This window comes from Delphinus delphis, chromosome 11 (genome assembly GCF_949987515.2).
Source record: "Delphinus delphis chromosome 11, mDelDel1.2, whole genome shotgun sequence".
NCBI lineage: Eukaryota > Metazoa > Chordata > Mammalia > Artiodactyla > Delphinidae > Delphinus > Delphinus delphis.
In genome coordinates this window covers 90,515,060-90,536,599 of record NC_082693.1, presented here as the reverse complement: position 1 = coordinate 90,536,599, position 21,540 = coordinate 90,515,060, and the positions used below count along the sequence as shown (strand labels likewise).

At 41.2% G+C, this 21,540-nt stretch overlaps 1 protein-coding gene and 1 pseudogene across 13 annotated transcripts in view; one reads left to right on the top strand and one right to left on the bottom strand.

The window, feature by feature from the left end:
* Positions 1-21,540, top strand: part of RBFOX2 (RNA binding fox-1 homolog 2) — a 262,455-nt gene that overhangs the window by 122,717 nt on the left and 118,198 nt on the right. The window lies entirely within an intron of this gene.
* LOC132434216 (ATP synthase membrane subunit K, mitochondrial pseudogene) lies at positions 8,171-12,406 on the bottom strand (annotated as a pseudogene).

The following is a 21,540-nucleotide window of genomic DNA, read 5'->3' as shown; positions in this document are numbered from 1 at the left end:
CCCGAGGCTTCTCACTAGAGGTCTAAAGGATACTGGAATTGGGTAAGGTAGGAGGGAAACAAGGCAAGTATCTGATATCACAGACTCTGGGGAAGAAGTTGTTGGGTTTGGATTACTTAAGACCAAATAATTGGTCATTGGCCTTGGTAGGATGTTAGTCATTGGTGAACTCAGTAAGAGCTGTTTGAGTTGGAATGATGGGGATGAAAAAGCCAATTGGAATGGGTTGAGTTGTTAATTGGTAGGTGAAGATGTTGAGACAGTGAAATATTGTGTAGTTGTGGGGTGGAGCAAAGAATTGGGGCAGTTACTAAATGGGCATGTGTATTCAAGAGACAATTTTTAAAAGATAGGTGATATCAAGACATGTCTTTTGTCACTAGGAAAGATCCAGTAGGGGAAGAATTGAGGGTGCTGAAAAGAAAGAGGCTAATTGCAGAAGCAAAGTCTGCTATATCCAGCATACAGAGAGGGATTGGCCAGAAGCAGTTTTCTTTTTAATAGGAAGGAGGGCGGAGTGTGTGGGTTTAGAGCCAGATAGGCTGGTGGCATTGGTTTCAGGCAGAAGAGGGAGTTCTCTGCGCGTGTCTGCTTTCTTTATAACATGTAAGATAAACGTAGCTGAAAGTGTTAGTGCAGGGAGTGGAGAAGAAGTGTCGCAGATTTGAGGAGAGAGGACAAGGGGTGAAATAGTAGTCATCTCAAAAAAATGGGAAGTGTACTTACTGGAGAGGTGTAGGATGCTTAAAATCTGTGGTCATAAACTTGAGTGAGTGGTGGTAAGTCAGTTGTGTGATTTTTATCCAGCAATCTTCTGTTGTTTAGATGCAAGAGTTGGATTTAACCAGGAATTGAGATTTTACTAGGTAAGTTAGACTAAGGGAAAAGGGGGCAAAGGAACTAAGACTTTTCGAAAAGGATTACGTATAGTGTTGGACCCTAGAATCTAAACTGGCTTAGGAGGGAATTAAGAACATGAGGAGGAGAGGAGTAGGGTGGTCAAAAAGCAGTAGGGTCAACCTGTAGAGTAGAGATCTGAAGGAGGCTGGAGAAATGCTAGCGTGGGAAAACTCCTAGAGCAGGCAAACCTGATGGTGTGAGAGGAGAATGCTTGAGACACTTGAGATTTTGGAGAAGGTGTGGTTATTGGTGATGACGGTGCTGGGATACAGTTCTAGGTCAGTGGCTTCAGTGAAAAAATATAGTTGGCACTTAAACACATTAGAACAGTACCAGCAACTAGGAGGCCAGAGTAGTTAATGAATCATCTGCGTGGATGTTGAGATCGTCAAAAATGACAAAACTAATAAAGGAGATGAAGACAGGGAGCACTGTGCTAAGACTTGAGGAGGTAGGCAGACGACACCTGTTTCAAAGGATCTGCAGTTGGGACGGAGGGTAGAAGTAGTCTTGGAAAGCAAGGAGGATACCTGTGAGGTTCAACACGAGATGGTAGTGCGGAGTAGGAAGGATGCTTGCCACTGCCTGAGGTGTGTAATGGAAGGAGGAAAGCTCCTACTGAAGCAGCAGCAGTGTTCTCAGCAGCGGTCAGGTTTCCTTTAGAGCAAAAAAGGTGAAGGGAACATCGCAGAGAAGAGAGTGAGTATATAGAAGAGGTTACTGAGGGTAACTCATGACCGCGAGGGCTTAGGAGGGCGAGGGAGAGCCAGAGGCGGGACCAGAAGAGCGGCTGTGCAGAGCTGTACAGGGTGAGCCATCCAGAAGCCTTGGACTTCTGATGATGGTGGAGGAGAATGAGGATGTAAGCCAGGATGGAATCGTTCCAGAAATCTCTTGTAAAAGCAGGGTAATTACTTAAACTTGTAAGCCAGAGTAATAATTCTCAAACTCTATGGTGCATCAGAATGCACAGACTGCTGGGGCCCACCTCCAGAGTTTTAGATTCCTTAGATCTGAGCGTACCTGGGAGTTTACATTTCTAATACATTCCCAGGGGATGCTGATGCTACTGGGCCAGAGACTACCCTTTGAAAACCATTGGTCCAGAGAAACTAGTTGTGCTAAGTAAGCAGACTGTAGCCCCGGATGATATGTGGCCTGGGTGATAGCAGGCCTCTCTTTGATTTGGGCAGTTACAGGAGAAAGTGAGTGTATGATCATTTCTTTTGAGGGATAGTAATTTCTAGGTGATGCCATTTGATTATTAGTGAACATTTATCGAATATGTTTTATGCAGCAAAATGAGGATACCAAGAGTTATAAAGTATTTTCTTTCTCAAGGATAATGGGGCAAAATAGGGACATAGAAGTTAAATAGATAAATAACTGTACCTTGTAGCAAAGACGACATGCCAGTCGGTAGGTGGTATGGGCAGTTGTCGACAGGAGCTGGGAAAAGTGGGTAATCACTGAGGATGAGATTGGTTGGGAAAGGTTTCTTGAAGGAGATGTAATTTAAGCTAGATTCTGGGAGAACTAAATAGATACAAGTCAGATGGAGAACTGGCAGAAACAGAGATACAGCGTCAAGAATGACCATGAAACCTTAACAACTACTCCTGAGTCCCATTGCTTTCATCCTGGCCACGCCACCGCTATCTCTTGCCTGTATTATTATAATAATTTTCTAACTAGCCTCCCTGCTTCTCTTCTTCTCCAATCCTTTCTTTGAAGTCTGTTCTCAACACAGCAACCAGAGTGATCCTTTCAAATGTCACATTACATTGCTCCTCTGGCCAAAACTCTCCAGTGGCTTCATATCTCACTCAGCATAAAAGTCAAAGGCCCTGCACTGGCCTGTAAGGCCCTAAATGACTTGCTCCCCTGGCTGTCTTTGACCTCCTGTTCTTCTGTCCTCCTGCCCATTCTTTGAACATTTCAAACACACCCTTGCCTCAGGGCCTTAGCTTTTGCCCACCTCCTTGCTCTTTCTGGAGATATCTGCTTGACTTCCTTGTTTATGTGAAATCTCTACTCAGTTGTCACATTATCAGGAGCACCCTGTTTAAACAGTAATTCCGTACCCCTTTATTCAACATTTCCCATCTTTATTTTTCTCCTTAGCACCTGCCACCATCTGACTTGCTGTGTATGTTTGCTTATTGCCTTTCTCCTTCAACCAGAATGTAAACTCCATGAAGGCACTGGCGTATTCTATGCGCCTAGAAAGGTGCCTGGCATAGAGTAGGCACTGATTGGACATTTGTGTAGCGAAAAGAAGGGAGGAAAGAAAGTTTGGAGGATAGTGAAGGGACCAGTATTACTGGAAGAGACAGGAATGACAGAAAGAAATGGTTTGATGGATAACCTGGAGGATCTTGAATACTGGATCACTATTCTACAGAAAATAAGAATTCTTAAATTTTTCAGTACAGCAATATTTACCCTTCTCAAAATAGCGCTTTGGTTTTAGGTTCTGTGGATAGAATAGTTTCGGGAGGGACTAGAAGCAGGGAGATCGATTACTAATGGGTAGTTGTTGGGTAACAACTATAGGGTTGCACAGGTATGAGGCAGAAGGCCTTGGGATCAGGGTTTGGAAGTGAGAATAACATTTTTAGGTAGAGATGACGGCCGGATACATGAATGCTGAGAGGTAAGCTCTTCCAGTTGTATAAGAAAGTTGCCTGTCTTAATATGTATGTTTTAATATTGTTCGTTTTAATGTGGCATTTACTCTTAAACAAGTATCTTGTCATTTTTCAAACCAGAATATGGAATTTTGTTGTTGTAAAATTTATAAATTAGGGAATAAAGTTGGAACCATTTAAGCAAACATTCATTTTTTAAGATTTTAATTGTATACTTGAAGGGGTAGAAAATCAATGTGGTAAAGCACACATACTGGCTTGGGGATGGGGGGGATAGGGAAGCGAAGCCTGTAACTCCCAAAACACATTTTCTTTCATTTCTTTTTGCAATGAATAAAGTACACTTTAGGAGTTGTAGTCTTCCTTCGCTAGCTCCCTTTTCCCCATCTTGGTTCTGGAAATATGTTTAAATATGCTTTAAAAACTCCTGAGCAGGTTGCAGCGCAGCGTTCTTGTTCCTCCTCTGGAGGTGAGCTTGCTGCTCCTCTTCACAAGCGCTTTCTCAGCATCCTTCGCTATTATTAAATGAGGTAACATGTAGTACCTGTCATATAAGGCCAGCATAGAACACACTCCACAAATATTAGTTAAAAGGTTAATTAGATATTCTTAGTATAATGAACTATCTGTGTAGCCTAAAATATTGGGTTTTGATTCCACTTAATTCATATCTGTAGGTTCTGTGCTACCTTATTTGTATATTAACTCACATGGTGTTTTATTTGCTTATTTGAATTCAGACCATTAATTTAGAGGTTAAATAATGAAAGCCTGCCTTTCATTCTTTAAAATAACTGTCAGTTATTTTTCCTGAGTGTGAGATGAATGCTTAATCACTGGCCGTTTTAGCCCGATCGCCATATCCATGAAAATCAAAAAGAACTGATTATAGCTTCATCGTGTATGATATTGTATGCTGGTTGCAGTTCTATTCTTGGTCAGTTGTTAACCTGCTGTGTTATTAAAACAAGTCCCATCATCTTTATGCTCTTGTGTCTCATCTGTAAAATGGGGATGATATTACTCCCCAGTGTTCTTGTTGAATGCCGTATTCCTCAGATAAACTGACATCTAAATAAAAGCATCTAAATCATTCTTAATGATTTATTTATTCTCTTTATTGTACTTTTACTTGCTAATTAGATAAAAAGTGATACGGTATTTTTTTGCCAAGATTGACATTACAATTTAAAAGCAGATGCCAGGATTGGGGTGGGGTGGGGGAGACAGTTGCTGTTGTGTGTATATTCCCGTCTGTTCTGTTTCATTGATTCCGGATCTTTCTTTTTATCCTTTTGTTTGATTTTATTAAGTTTATTAAAGATACATTTCTTGGACTCATTGAAAGTCAAAATAATATTTTTTCATGTTGTTCAATACCATGCTGCTCTGGTAGTGGGTGCTTACAGATTACATCTAATGCCGGGGAAATTCTCAAGATGGTTAAAGACAATTAGGATTGGAAGAGAAAAGGGGACAGGAATTCCCAAGTGCTTCCTGTGTATGAGGTCAGGTCCTTTCACAACTATTGTCTTATTTTATGATTCGTTTTTCATATTGTGATACAGAAGCAAGAGTCAAACCCAGTAGTTTTGCTTCAGAGTCAGTACTCTTTTTTTAAAAAAAAAAAATATATTTATTTATTTATTTATTTTTGGCTGCATTGGGTCTTCATTGCTGCACGCGGGCTTTCTCTAGTTGTAGAGAGCGGGGGCTACTCTTCTTTGAGGTGCGCAGGCTTCTCTTGTTGCGGAGCACAGGTTCTAGGCACACGAGCTTCAGGAGTTGTGGCATGCGGGCTCAGCAGTTGCGGCTCATGGGCTCTAGAGCACAGGCTCAGTAGTTGTGGCACACGGGCTTAGTTGCTCCACGACACGTGGGATCTTCCCGGACCAGGGCTTGAACCCGTGTCCCCTGCATTGGCAGGCGGATTCTTAACCACTGCGCCACCAGGGAAGCCCGAGAGTCAGTACTCTTAACTGGCCTGCTGTAATGCTTTCCATCTAGTCTGTGATAGGCAGCCTCTAAGGTGGTCTCCAGTGATTCCTACCTCTTGGTATTCATGCTCTTGTGCAGTCTCTTGCCTTTGAGTATAGGCTGGACCTAGTGACTTACTTCGAACTAATAGAATGTGGCAAATATAATGGGATGTCACTGCCAAGATTTGGTGATAAGGAGACTGTGGCTGTCATCCTGGGTGCTTGCCCTCTTCAGCTCTCTCCCAAGCGCTTGCATGGTGAGAAGCAAACTGCCATGTTGTGAGTAGCACTATGGCGAGTCCCACATGACAGAGAGATGATGTTTGAGGGCCCAGAGCAAGGTGAGTGAGCTTGGCAGTGGATCCTTGCCAGTCCAGCCTTGAAATTACTACAGCCCTAGCCAACACCTTGATCAAGGCAGCCTTGTGAGAGACCCTGAACCATAGGCACCCAGCTCAGCCTCGCCTGGCTTCCTGATCCACGTAAACTGTGGGATAATAAGTGATGTTTTAAGCTGTTGTTTGAGGATGACTTTTTAAAATAAATTTATTTATACATTTATTTATTATTTATATTATTTTATTTTATTTATTATATATTACATTATTATTTATTATAATTATTATATTATTTATTTTATTAATTATTATTTTATTTAAATTTATTATTATTTATACATTTATTTATTTATTTTTGGCTGCGTTGGGTCTTCATTGCTGCGTGCAGGCTTTCTCTAGTTGCGGCGAGCGGGGGCTACTCTTCATTGCGGTGCACGGGCTTCTCATTGTGGTGTCTTCTCTTGTTGTGGAGCACAGGCTTTAGGTGCTCAGGCTTCAGTAGTTGTGGCACACGGGCTCAGTAGTTGTGGCTTGTGGGCTCTGAAGCGCAGGCTCAGTAGTTGTGGTGCACCGACTAGTTGCTCCGTGGCATGTGGGATCTTCCCGGACCAGGGATTGAACCCACGTCCCCTGCGTTGGCAGGCGGATTCTTAACCACTGCCACCAGGGAAGTCCCCTGAGGATGATTTGTTATATAGAAATAGACAACTATAGATTTTGGTACCCAAAGTGGGGTGGTTCTACAACAGAAATCTATAATGCAGGAGTGACTTTGGAACTGGGTAGTGGCCTCTGAGGAGAGTGTTAGTGAAAAATCAGAGTACCTTGGGCATGTTGTTTCTAAAATTTGGGACTTTGAGGAGATCTCCATGAAGGCTCAGAGGAAAGGAAACTGGAGGAAAGGGGGATCCTTGTTATATAGTGGCAGAAATTGTAGCATCACTATTGATTGTAGTTGCGTGAAAAGCAGAAAAGGTGCCTAATGAACTGGCAGATGTCCCTAAGTAAATTTCCAAGCAAAACATTGACGGTGCCCCCTGCATTCTTCTTACTGCTTGAAGTAAAGTATGAGAAGAGAGAAATAAATTGAGGAAAGGACTGTTAAACAAAAAAGTCAGTTCAAGGGCACTGCCTGGAGAATCCTGGTCTAAAGATGAAGCTGAGGGTGTGGCTTAAAACCTTTTGTTAAAACCTAAGAAAAACCTTAAGAGTCACACAGAAGACCTTTCAATCAAGGAATAGGTCTTACAACTGTTTTAGCACGAGAGAAGGTAGAGAAGGGCTTATCTTGAAGATATTTGTGGATATAGCTTTTGTCTAATGCAGTGAATCTCAGTGAGATTCACAGGAGGCCCACTGCAGCTACAGCTGAAAAGGAGAAGAGACAGTTCAAACTGAAAAGAAGCTGTTGAACCCCCAAAATTGTTCTGGCAGGAAGCAAGCTGAGAAAATTACTCAGCTGCTGACACGTGCTAGTTGTCCTGAAAAAAGAAGGATGATTCAAAGGCAAGAGCCACAGAGAATCCTACCACAGCCTTGAGACCTAATCAAGGAACTCCCAACATTTATTTGCCCAGTGAGATTTCAGAATCACTGTGGACCAGTGACTCCTTTGTGTGTCCCCTGTCCTCCCAACTCCTCTTTGGAGAAGTTACGCCATTTGGAGATTACAAGAGATTTCAGAGTAACAGAAACCAAAAGAGGGCAGGTGAGAAGGGTGCCCTGATACTATGCCATTTTAGGCCAGTCTCTGCAGAATGCATATGCATTGCTAAATCATCCCTTCTTTGGCTTTTGTCTGCAAATCTTCTAGTTACTAGAGTATTTGTGAGAAAGCTGAAGCAATCAGGAGGAAATTTCCCACCACCACACTTTACCCACCTTGTACCATCAGTGTCAGTGAACTTTCCCTCTCTCCCATTACTGTACACTAAGCAGTTGCCTTCCTTATAATGCCAGCCCCTCAGTTGTGTACTAGGTCCCATCTCTGCTAGCCTGTTTAGGACCTGGACCCAGCAATTCTCTTTCCTCTCTCTGGGATCATCAGGTTTTCTGTGTTTACTAGATTAGTTCCGCTAACATGCCATTAAGCTGTTCTTTCATCCACTTGAAAATATAATACTCTTAACCTCACTTTTCTGTCAGCTACTTTTCTTTTCTCTTAGAGCAAAACTCAGTAGAGTTGTCTCTGTTTGCTCATACCAGTTCTTCTCCTCTCACTCCCTCTTAAACTCGCTCAATTAGGTTTTTATTGCCACGGAAATGGCTCTTGTCAATATTACCAGTAGCCTCCATGCTGCTGAGTCTAGTGGTTGGGTCTCAGTCCTCATGTTACCTGACCTGCCTGTAGAACATAATGTGGCTGATCATTCCTTCCTCTGTGATGCACTTTCTTGGGTACTTGACTTCCAGGACATCACACTCTCCTGGTTTTCTTCTTATCTTATTGGTGATTTCTTCTCAGTTTTAAAGTTGTCATACTCTGGGTCAAGTCTTTGGATCTCTTCTCTTGATTCTTTTACTTAGTGATTTCATCTAGTCTCATGGATTTAATTCTCAGTTAACCAGGACAAATAGCCAAAACTATTTGTCAGCTGGGCCCAGTGGGCTCTCTGATCTTTTTATCTTCGTTAACTCTTTTTTTTAAAAAATTATTTGTACAATAATTTATTGTACAAGTCGAGTATCACGTGATGAGTTGACGTTAGCTTCTTCAGGCCTGGGAACTTAATAGATGAGATACAGTTTAGAATCCGTTTATGTTGCTTTCACAGCTGGAGTTTTTTTAGACCTTAACTTGAAATATAAGACTATCAAAGCAATACCTCCGTACGTGGCCAGTACACAATTTATTCTCCCTGTGAAAGTGTTAAGAGTCGAAATATTTTTTGACACCAGTGGAATGTAATTGGGTATCAGTTTCCGGACCTGACACGATTTCAGTCTGTATCGTTCAGTGGCGGATTGTTGAACTCTTATGACTAATTTAAGAAATAAGAAATGGTAGTGAAGGACTTCCCTGGTGACGCAGTGGTTAAGAATCCGCCTGCCAATGCAGGGGACGTGGGTTCGATCCCTGGTCCGGGAAGAGCCCACATGGCGCAGAGCAGCTAAGCCTGTGTGCCACAACTACTGAGCCTTCGCTCTAGGGCCGACGAGCCACAAGTACTGAGCCTGTGTGCCACAACTACTGAAGCCTGTGCACCCTAGAGCCCGTGCACCACAACGACTGACCCTACATGCCATAACTACTGAAGCTCACATGCTCTAGGGCTGACGTGCCGCAACAAGAGAAGCCACCGCAGTGAGAAGCCCATGCACCACAACGAAGAGTAGCCCCCGCTCGCCACAACTAGAAAAAGCCCTCACACAGCAACGAAGGCCCAACGCAGCCAAAAAATAAATAAAATTTTTAAATAAATAATTTTAAAAGTCTGCACCAAATCTGTAAAAAAAAAAGAAGAAAAATTATAGTGAAAAACAACTTTATTAGAAGTAAGAAAAAATGTATTCACGCAACTAACTACATATCTCTCCTATAGTGACTACAAGTCACATTTGAATACTATTCATGGTTTTTTTTTAAATCTTTTTTGCAGTACTTCATGTTTTCCTATCCTTTTTGTATCCTCTTTCTTCCTATTCTCCGAGACTCATGCTTGTGGTTGAGAGGGTAAACGTTCTCTTCCTAGTTCTGTATTTATTCTTGCAAGTTCATTTCCTGGCCATATGAGGAATTGTCTTATTAATTTGCGATCTTGTAATTGAACCAAATGAAAGCATTTGTTGTACTAATATCAATCATACTGAAGAAAATAGACATAGGCTATCTTCCAGCCATTCTTTTGCAAGCACAGATTTTAACTTTCTTATCATTGTATCTAAACCTTCTTTAGCCTTGTTAATAGTACAAGATCTTTTGGGGTATCTTTTTAAGAGGGGTCTTTGAATCTATTAGTAGTTGAGACTGCATTGAGCTGAGAAGAACATTAACAGTTTTTCTAAGGACAGAAAGAATCGTTTACTCTTTTTGAAATCTAAATAATGTGCTCTCGATTTCTCTTCCTTTTCCATCTGTGAAAATACATTCAAATTCAACCCTGTTCTTCCTAATAGCGCAACTAAAGCAAGTTTTTTGCTGAGTAGTACTCAAGCCAATCCCAAACTTGTTCTAAGATTGTCACAAGTTATATTTATGCTGTGAGTTTTAGGTTCTGTGTCAGTATTTGTACTGTTTTTGACCATTTGTTCTGCTCCTGCTCCTTTTGTAGATCTCTACCTGTGTAGATGTGAATCTTCCAAATATATGATGTCTCACTGACATGTACTGTCCCAATTTTTATTCCCCGTATTTCTAGTTTGGGAAGCGTATACCTCAAAAAGCAGCCTCCTTTGAATGTAATTTAATTGCTTATGTCATTCATTAACCTGGAACACACCCGTCTTGTAAATTCTGATTTCAGATTCCAAATATGTCTCTAATAGGGTCTAGCTAATTACTGCTTCAGGTTCTTCTTCCTTCACTTACATAGTCTAAACACAATATTTAAAGATTTTTTTTAGAAATCCTTTGACAATACATAATTATGTTCAAAAGATGATCTTTTCATTTCTGTACCATCTGTTTCCTTCCAGTTACCTTTATATATGTATCTACCTTCAGCACTTGGCCATGTGTGAACTGTATCCAGTAAATTGTGTCATGTTCTAAGAAAAGAAAGAATACTGTTACATGTCCTTTTAGTGAAACAGGATGATCCCAATTCTCATAGCAAAATACTGCATGAGGACATTCTTTCTGTTGAACTGGATGAGACTACCATAGTTCCTTTTTGTTATTAGAAATATATTGTTTACTTACTGATTCTTGACTGTGGTCAAGCTTATATCCTAGATTAGAATGTAATCATCTGAAGAATCGTAGTCTCAAGATTTCACTTCTATATATCAGACTTCACCATCATCATTAGAGTTTAGAGTGCTGCTATCCGTGTTTGCATTCATCTTCGGATTCATCTAATAATTGTGAAACATTTTCCTCTGTTAGTTTTTCTTTGTTATTTTGAGCGAGACGTGAAAAACTGTATTCAATGAAAACTGAACAAACGGTAAAAAAAAACAGCATCTCTAATCTTCTTTAAAGCCTTCTTGAAAGATGATACAATACTTTGCACAATGCAGTAAGAAAACTGAAGGATGATGTGTTAGTGGTGATTTATTTCACTATTGTATCATTCTTCTAAGTGAGTATGCCATTGGTCTGTCATTTTATTACTTTGGTCATTTTTTAAAACATGGTTGGGAATAATTAATGAGTAAAGCTAATTGAAAAATCAGAATGTTTCAAGATATAGGGAAAATAAGATCCCTAAAATCTCATAATGCACCTTAGATTTATAAAAGCGTTCAGGGAACCCATATGTTAATTGCAAGATAGAATGTGTTTGGTTTTTTTTTGATTTTTGCGGTACGCGGGCCTCTCACTGTTGTGGCCTCTCCCGTTGAGGAGCACAGGCTCCGGACACGCAGGCTCAGCGGCCATGGCTCACAGGCCCAGCCACTCCGCGGCATGTGGGATCTTCCCGGACCGGGGCACGAACCCATGTCCCCTGCATCAGCAGGCGGACTCTCAACCACTGCGCCACCGGGGAAGCCCTGTTATTATTTTTAAAGTAACATTTTCTTTGGGTTTTGGTGGGGGGGCAAGGATGGGAAATACCTCTGAGAAAGAATAAGTCATAAAATGTAAATCCTTAAATATAGAACTGTTAAACAAAGAAAAGTTGGGCCCAGTGGACTCCGATGGTATACCGGGGGTTAAATACTGTCTGTATGCTGATGATTCTGAAATGTATACCTACAGGCCAGATCCCTCCCAGGAAATTTACATCCAATTGTCTACTTGATATTTCCATACCTAATAGTTACCTCAAACTTAACTTGTCCAACTGGTCTCCACTTGCCTTCTTCCAGTCTCAAGCCTGTGGGAACACCTACAGTTTTCCCCTTCTCAGATGACATCTTCCTGTTGCTTGGGCCAGGAAAAAACTTGGAGTCACCCTGGACTCTTCTTTCTCCCTCACGGCAGTGTTCTTAATCAACAAATCCTTTAGGCTCTGCCTTTCAAAAATCACCTAAATCCAATCCCTTTTTACTAGCTCTGCTACTGCTCTCCTCGCTCAGTACCCCATCCTTTCTCACCTGTATTATTGCAATAGTCTCCTACCTGGTCTCCCTGCTTCCACCATTGACTCCAAATAATTTATTCTGAACACAGCATCTGACTTAGACCTGTAAAAATATAAATCTGATCATGCTCAAAAATCCACCCATGTGTTTCACTCGGAGGAAAAGCCAGAGTCCCTACAAGCCTCTGGTTGAGCTGGCTCCTGGGTACCTCTTTGACTTCTGTATCCTCCTGTTCGTCCTCAGTCTTCTCCAGCCACACTGGCCGCCTTCTTGCCGTTCCTGAAGCTTGCCAGGCACTTTGCAGTACTTGTTTCCTCTGCTTGTCATGCCCTTCTCCAGATACCCTCATGTGTACTGCTTCAGCTCCTTCACATTTCTGCTGAAATGTTACCTTTTCATTTGGCTCTTTTTTTAGTCATTTTATTTTAAGTTCTCCATAGCCCTTACCATCTTCTAGTATACTGTAAAAATATCTTTTTTACTACTTTCCTCACCTGTAGAGATTTTTGTCTGGTTTGTTTATTGCTGTATCCCTAGTGTCTAGAACAGTGAATGATGCTCAATAAATATTTGTCAAATGGGTGCTGAATTCCAGAGGTTCTCTACTGGTTACTTTTTCATTAACAGGGGAATACTTAGTAACTATAGGAACCTACAATGCAGAACTCTTCTTTGTATTTGTCATCGTCATTTTCTCTGTCATTTTCCCTGTGTGTGTGATGGTTCTACTGTAGGGGCAGTAGTGCTTCGTGGTGCAGGCTTTGGAACCAAACTGACGAGGTTTCAAACCTGGCTCTCTGGCATTCTGTCTTAATGACATTGGGCATATTAATGTGCTTTCTCATCTATAAAATTAGAACAACAACAACAAAAATAGTAGCTATCTCAGAAGGTTGCTTTGAGCCTGTAAAAGCTCTCAGAACAGTCCTTGGTACATAATAAATGTTCAATTTATGTTAGTTATCGTGATTGTTTCCTGGCTAGACCCATCCCAGCTGTTCTGAGTCAGTGACCCTCCCGAGTGGCAGGACTGAGAACTCTCTGATTACCACCTATTTTCTTCCCCCTTTAAAAATAGTACGGGCATGTCCGGTCCTTCTTTCTCCTTTTTACCTCCGTCTTTCTCTTTTACTATTTAAACTTTAGTTATTTCCACTGTCAGCAGTCTTTTTAGATTTCTCCCTCCTCTCCTTTCAGCAAGTATTTATTAAGCACTTAACGATTCCGTTCTAAATCTTGCTATGTTTCCTTTTCCTTGTCTCCATCTTTTTATCCCATTTACAAAATAAACAAATTACCTTCCTTATGATTGCTTGACTAGAATTACATTTGTATCAGGGAAAATGGAAATGTTGTAGATGTGGAAATGAAATTTGTATTTTTTAAAGTTGCACCCCACCCCCCAAAAAAATTGCACCAGTCACTAAAATGCTTGAAAGTACTCCTGCTCCTTCCTCGATGTCTCCACAGACGTCTCCACTTTCTTAGCGGATTAAATTTGTCTTCTACTTCTAACCAATGTTCAAGATGAGTTGGAAAAAAACACATCATTTCTTATTTAATTACATTGGCATTATTTGTAATTTGCTGCTATTTTAACTATCTTGTCCTCTGTTTATTTTTATTTCAGATGTACGGTAGTTCAGGTCCATTACTGGTTCCGCGGACTCCTATGTTGTCTCCCCCCCACACCCCAACTCCCTGATTACATTCTTGGGCTCTTGTGGTCTGGTGTGGAAACCCAGTCAGCATTTATAAATATGTACGTGTGTGCGTCTGTGTGTATTTCTTTTAATGGGGAAATGTGATCAATTCCAAACAACTCTGAAATAAAAATGAATTTTTAGAATATGACCCATTTTGTAAATTTTAGACAGATTGTATATTGGCTGTAATATTCTTTTCAGAGCAGACAAGATGGACCCATTTAGGCATCCACTTAAAGAGGTGTTTGTTTGTTTGTTTGTTTGTTTTTGCGGTACGCGGGCCTCTCACTGTTGGGGCCTCTCCCGTTGCGGAGCACAGGCTCCGGATGCGCAGGCTCAGCGGCCATGGCTCACGTGCCCAGCCGCTCTGCGGCATCTTCCCAGACCGTGGCACGAACCCGTGTCCCCTGCATCGGCAGGTGGACAGTCAACCACTGCGCCACCAGGGAAGCCCTTAAAGAGGTTTTATTTTGAGACTCTGAGGGGCTTTTATTTGTAAGATATGCTGTGGTATTACCTAATTTATGTTACAAGGAGAACAGTATTCTTTTTGCTGACTTTTCTTGGTATAATCTTTTTCTGGGCACATTTCATCAACAAATTTAAGACAATTGAAATGCTTATTAAAAGTGTCCCCACTCTGTATCTATAAACTCTAGGTTCTTCTTATTCTTTTGTCTTTTATATATTTAGCCCATTCATTCATCCATGCTAATTGGCAGCAACTGTTTTGGGAAAGTACTGTAAGGCATAATGAAAACTGCTAGATTTCTACTTTTATATTTTGGTAATTTGCATGTTTTCAGTAACTTTTATTTTCCTTTGAACCCTTAAGATTTACCTCTTTTCACCAAGAAGTAAACTAATTTAAATAATTTAATTAATTAAATTAAAAAAATTTATGTCCAAGTTGGGCAATAAATCCTTTTACTTTTATTTTTACTATTTCACCAGACAAAATATATTAGGCAGACTTCTTAAAATTTGATAATGAAAAATTCTATTTTGTTTTGTCAATAAAATGTAAAATTTTAAATGTCAAGGCATAAACTCCCAGGGGATAAGAAGGGGCTAGGAGAGTAGGCAAGTTGAAAAGGGGTGTTTGGGGTTGGCCAGATTCTTAAAAAGGCGGTCTGCCTCTTTATGGTGTTGGCTGCAAAACAGAAACACATACTTTGAGCATTTGTTATTTACAGTTGGTGGTGCATAGTTTGGGGAATAGGTGAGGGATATGTTACTTTCGTAAGCACAGAATCAAGTTCTGACCACTCATTATTTGGCTGAAGGTTTATTGAGTTTCTACTATGTGTAGATATCTTGTAGTGTGCCTTTCAGAGTGTTACCTGGATTTTTGCTTAAACTAAAGCTAGCCAGTGGCCCCATTCTCATTCTTTAACAGAAAAAAAGAAAAAGAAAAGGGGGTAAGATGTGTGTATATTTTAGGTTTAATAAATTAAAGTTAAACTTTCCTTTTGAATACCTTGCCAAAGGACTTCAGTGCTTGTGGTCTTAGTTCGCTAGGGCAGCTGTAACAGATTTCCACAGACCGGTGGCTTAAACAATAGAAGTTTCTCTCACAGTTCTGGAGGCCTGGGAAGTCCCAGATCAAGGTGCCTGCAGGGTAGGTTTCCTCCTGAGGCCTCTTCTCTTGGCTTGTAGGCTGCTGCCATCTCCCCGTGTGCACACTTGACCTCCTTGTCATGCATGCGTTGGGGCGAGCAAGAGCAAGAAAGTGGATGCGAGTGTCAGCCGGCTCTCTGCTGGCTCTTCTTTTTTTTTTTTGCAGTTCGCGGGCCTCTCCCTGTTGTGGCCTCTCCCGTTGCGGAGCACAGGCTCTGGACGCGCAGGCTCATCGGCCATGGTTCACGGGCCCAGCCGCTCTGCGGCATGTGGGATCTTCCCGGACCGGGGCACGAACCCGTGTCCCCTGCATCGGCAGGCGGACTCTCAACCACTGCGCCAGCCACCCTGCTGGCTCTTCTTATAAGGACACTACTCTTATCAGATTGGGGACCTCGAGGTCCTGTCTTCTAACACAGCCACACTCGGGGCTAGGACTTCACCATGTGAATTTTGCAGGGGAGGGACCCACAAACATGAAGACCATAACACTTGTCTTTTTAATTCATCCCAAATCTGAGTATTTACTGTGCACTAACCACCTTTCTAGTCTTGGCCCTCTCCAGCTTTGTAAACTCAAAGCAGTGACTCAGCCTTACTAGGCCACAGTTTATCAGTAAAACAAAGGTGTTGAACCTGTCAGTAGCCATGATTCATTCTAACTCCATGGATACTAGTTCCATTTTCATTTTCCTCTTATTTTCCTCTTTCCCTGGTACACTTAGGATTTTGTGTCAGGTTTCCTCTCTGTTTTTACTCTTCTTTTTCTCTCCTTTTGTTTCTTTGTATTTTTTATGCTCACGTTCTACCCTCTGTCTCCATCCTCCCCTTCCCTGAATTGGACATATTTTCTAAGAACTTATAAGTTTACTATATTTAGTAACTCTTTGAGGATTTAGCAAGTAGATGGAATGTCATATTTCTTTCTGTTAAACGTATTGCAAACCTCTCAACTAGATTGACTCTAAATTAAGTTGCTTTTTAGTCACTTCAGAACATATTTGGGTGGTTTTCCTATATGTGTTTCCTCACATCATTTTTCTTAAAATTTAGCCCGAGGGAGGTTAGGGATATTGTTTTTCATGTATGCTTTTAGTAAAGCATCTACTTCATTGTGGGGGATCAGTTAGTACGAATTGACCCTGATGACAGTGATGGACTTTTCACTCTTGAGGGAAGGAAAGACCTGTGCTATCCCTTCCAATCTCTCCCTTTTGATCTGTGACAAAAGGAAGTAGTTGTTCTACAGTCTCATGGCTTTTCTCCTTTTGTGAGTATTAGCAACAAACTATGAAGTCAGCTTCACAGGATTTAAAAATTGTGGGTAACGTGGGTGCAAGACTGCATTGCTGCTGACATTCCCATGACTGATGGAGAAAGTTTGCCAGAAACATTGTCACCTGGACTATTATAAGAACTAGATCATGAGTGAAGAGAGGTCTTACCCTAGTTGTAATATAAATCCTTAGTCTGATGGGCAGTCTGAAGAAACAAATCATTCCGAAACAAATTCTGCACATTTTAAAGCTGTTTCTTCTAGAATTAAAAAAATCTGTTAACTACAGCACGGTAGTAGGTATTGTGATAATAATGGTGATTATAATTATAAGGATACAGATCAGCAGCTGCTGATTTTTGAGTGCCTCCCTCCTACTTGCCAGGCTTTCTACTAAACATTTTACAGTCATTAACACATTGAATCCTAACAGCAACCCTGTGTTAAGTGGTCACAGACGGGCCACTCTGGTTTTTCCTGTGAACTCTTTAAAGTCGGAGGTGAATTCTCTGTGTCCCCAGCACTTAGCTCAGGGCTGAATGTATATCAGATACGCGGTGGTAGATGTTGAACTGACTTGGACTCTGGCATACCATCTTGCTTAGAATTGTCAGTCTTTGCCTGTCCTTGCCCTGCCCAGCCATGGCCACAGAAAGCTTGCAAGTTCAGGTCTCTAAGTTAGAGAGTTTAGTCTGACCTTATATTAAGGAGCTGCTTTCCCACTACTCAGCCACAGGCTTTAAATAATCTGATGCCTCATTACCCATGTGCCAGGGGTTAAACATGACCCTTATCAGATTGGCTCGTCTCCTCGCCTGGTCTTTTTGTTCTGGTACATGGTGATGCTCTAATTTTTCTTGGGGCCTGAGCCCAACACTGAACCCCAGTTCAGTGTACAAAGGACTCCCCTAACCAGTGCCTTTTTAAACTTATTGGATCCTGATTCCCTTTTTCTTGCTTTGAGTTTGATGGTATTCCTTCTCATGTGACTAGGAAAAGTGAGATTTGGCCTGTCCTCTCTCACTGCACCCCTTGAATGAGAACAGCTCTGATTAGGCTAGTTTGATAAACCGGAAGCCTTAATCAATTGGATCTTGACCTCTTTCTGTAGGATATCAGTCTTTTCCCCATTTTTACTGCTTTATTTCCATTAAATAATTCCTTGCCCCCAGGACTCAGCATTTCCATTGTTGCCTACTGATGTTACCCTCACTCTGAAGCCCTCTTAACTGTTGTTCAGAACTCCTTTCCTTCTGCCCTGGGCCTTCAGCTTCCAACTGTTTTGTCTTCCTTTCTCTTACCTTCACATCTCTTTTGTCCCCCTCTCCTCCACCCATACAACACACATTACTTAGGGAAACCCAGTTATATTTCAGAGCGTGGGTCTTGAAATGTGTTTATGCATCGCCAAAGTTCAGTTTCCCTTCATCTTATCTCCGCAGGCAATTAACACAAATGAAAATAGTGACCTTTTAGAATAGCTTTCAAGGGACGGAGCAACATACCAACTCCCCCAAGATGCTGCTGAGTGGGAGCCAAGTGGCGTGAAAAAGTAAGAGCACCAGGAGTAAACCTTTTAAGTGCACAGTTTCAAACTCTGGGACTAAATGGAAGCAAGAGAAGCAAGTGGAGAGGCGAAGTAGTGCCGACTGTAATGTGGAATAAGATCTGTTTAAAAGATAATAAAGGCAAAATCCAGAATACATGGAGAGCCCCAGCGAGTTGTTTTCTTGTTCATATTCTCTATAGCCATGTCCCTCGTTGCATTGGTAGCTAGACTAAGTCATGTTTCTTTACACATCTCTGAATGAAAGGTCAAAAGAGTATAGTTCATTAAACCCTTGTTGCCTCCAGACAAATCCTGAAAGTTCAAATAACTGGAAGTCAGTACCTAAAAACATAACATACCCTACTATTTGGGGAGGAAATTGAGACCTGCTTTTATCAGCCATTTATCCATAAAAGTGTATGTTCTGTATAAATCCAGCCAAGTGTCCTGCACTGTCTGCATATTCTCTGTAATGCAGTGGATGTTCATAATGTGATCCAGATATTTTCAGTACAGTTCTGTGTTATTTCATTGATCCCCACATATGACAGTTCTCAGCCAGAAACTCCTGTTGTTTTTTTGTTCAACTTTACTGTTTCTCTTAAGACACAGAAGTTGTTGAAAAGCCCTCTTCTGTTATCCTTTTGCATAGAGGTTACTATTTTGAACCTTTTGAAGGGACCTTGCCACAAAAGTCCATATTTACATTCTGTATGTTTAGAGCCATGATATCAGGCAGAAATTAGAAGGAAGTGTAAAGCAGAATCTCAGGGCTGGGGTGAGAGAGACTATACAGTTCAAAAAAGAACATTTAAATCTCTAAGTTGTAAAGAACATTTCATGAAAGTAAGGCTGTATGCACTCTTCTGGGCTGATGGAGGAGGATTCAGAAGATAACGGTGAATAAATATTGTAGTACAGGGGTTTTTAAAGTGAGTAAGAAACACTTGTGTAGAATCTCTTAATTTTCCCAGAGTGACTAAAAGAATTTCCACTTTGGTAAGTCTGCAGTACAGTGTGTCATTATAGCTGGTTCACACCAAAAGATGTGGGATGGGGCTTCCCTGGTGGCGCAGTGGTTGAGAGTCCGCCTGCCGATGCAGGGGACACGGGTTCATGCCCCGGTACGGGAAGATCCCACATGCCGCGGAGCGGCTGGGCCCGTGGCCGCTGAGCCTGCGCGTCCGGAGCCTGTGCTCTGCAGTGGCAGAGGCCACAACAGTGAGAGGTCCGCGTGCTGCAAAAAAAAAAAAAAAAAAAAAAAAAAAAGATGTGGGATGGCTTGAGGAGAATTCAGGCATGACCAAAAAGGGGCAATAGATTCTTGACCCTAAATTTTCCCTTGAGGATTTGAAGCCAGATGGGCTTAAACAACTGTTTAATAGAAAACAAAACACACACACCACACACACACACACACACACACACACAAAGATTGGCTTAAACAACTGTTTAATAGAAAACACACACACACACACACACACACACACACACACACCCCAAAGATTGGCTTAAACAACTGTTTAATAGAAAACAAAACACACACACACACACCCAAAGATCTCTCTTACTGCTTTAGCCCCTTAGTAAGACAGTTGGAATGTTGGAGCTGGAATGTTTCTTGTCAGTTGGTCCCTGACTTGAAAGAATTACAGTGGGGCTAGTATTTGGGTCTCTGGCCTAGCCCTTAGAAGAGAAGGAGTTTGGGGTTTTTGTAAAGGAGTTGAGGGTTAGAAATGAAAGTAAAGGCCGTTTAATCAAAGGGAAACATCAGAGAGGTAGGATTAGGAAGTGAGCTTGGGGAAAATACCTAAATTAGAAATATGAGTTGTTCACCAAGGAAAAATAGGAGTGTTTGAATGGAGCAGCTTTTTAAAGAAGGAATTATCACAAAAGCATGTTAATTTTTCTGGCCTTCTGGTTCCTAATCTTTATTTTTCGTTTTGAACTTCTGAGAATCAAATGAAAGCTCTGGACCAGGTCCCCAGAACAATGTACATTTCTATAACATTTTGCACACAGTTTTTAGAGGATCATGGGCCCTGTGAAGCCCAACCATATTAAGAATATATTAAGTCTTCTGTCAGCTGCTACAGCCCAGACTTAGCCAAAATATAGTGAACTTGGTGCCACAGGAAGTATTTGGAGGCTGTAAGATGATTAACGTTGCTGGCACGTGGATGAAGAATGGATTAAATTCAACGTAAAAATGTATGTGTGCCTTAGACCTGTACTCTTGTGCCAGACAATAATAGAATCTGGATTTTAAAGAATTTAATTTCTTTTCATGTCTATTTAGTACTTTTTTTTTAAAAAATGAAGGTAATTGACTACAGCTGAAATATGAGGTATATATATTATTTAATGTGCTGGACATAAGATCCTGGAAAATTAGCCGCAGTCAGGCTTTGTCATTCACTGTGACACTGAATAAGGCATTTATCCTGTTGTATAAAAGAGTACATCTTAAAGAGATACCGAAAAGCAACATGTGCAGGATTGCTCCAAGGCACGTAACTTCCACGTTAAAACTGCAGGTATCCTAGAACTACAAGCCAGGGAATCAAGATGACAGAGGCTAATGTGAAATTGAATATTTCTGTATATGGCAGCTTATAGTTAAGGTGGCGAGAGCAGGCTGGGTCAAGGTGATAGATTTAGAGTGAGGTCCTATATGTGTAAGAAAACCAGAGCCATAGTGGGCTTACTCACTGGGGCTGAATAAGAACTGAAAAGTCAGGTGATATGGAAGATCCATGTGCCGAAGTCTAGAATACAAGGATGCTAGCTGAGGCAGATGAATTTTCATGCTGAAGCAAATGGCCCAGGCAGTATTTTAGAGATTGAACTCTTGAGTAAGGTACCTGAGCGCTAGGGATTCAAGGCCTCTTTAGTAAATAGGTTTTGGACATAATTTATTTCTTTATTTACTTTTTTTAAATTCAGCAAATACGTTGTGCACACCTGCTGTGGGCCAAGCACTCTGCCGGTGCTGGGAACACGCAGCAGCCTTGATTTGGATGCTCAGTCAGTCAAAACATTGCCTCATCAAAGAGCTACTTTTGTATGTTTTTGGTGAAAGTAGGAATGAGTTCCTATACTCATTAGTCTAAAGCTTGGCAGAGTGTGGAGTGAGACAGTCTGGCTGGAATGAAAGGAAGGAGACAGCAAATAAAACAGTTATTCCTTCCTGCCCTCACAAATATTTTAGGACTTAGGGATCGATTTTCCTAGATTCTTTTGATTTGGGTGGTAAATAATATCATACTTCTGGATATTATTTTTTGGGAGTCTTATGGATGCTATCTTAGTTTTTTGTGTTGTTTTTTTTA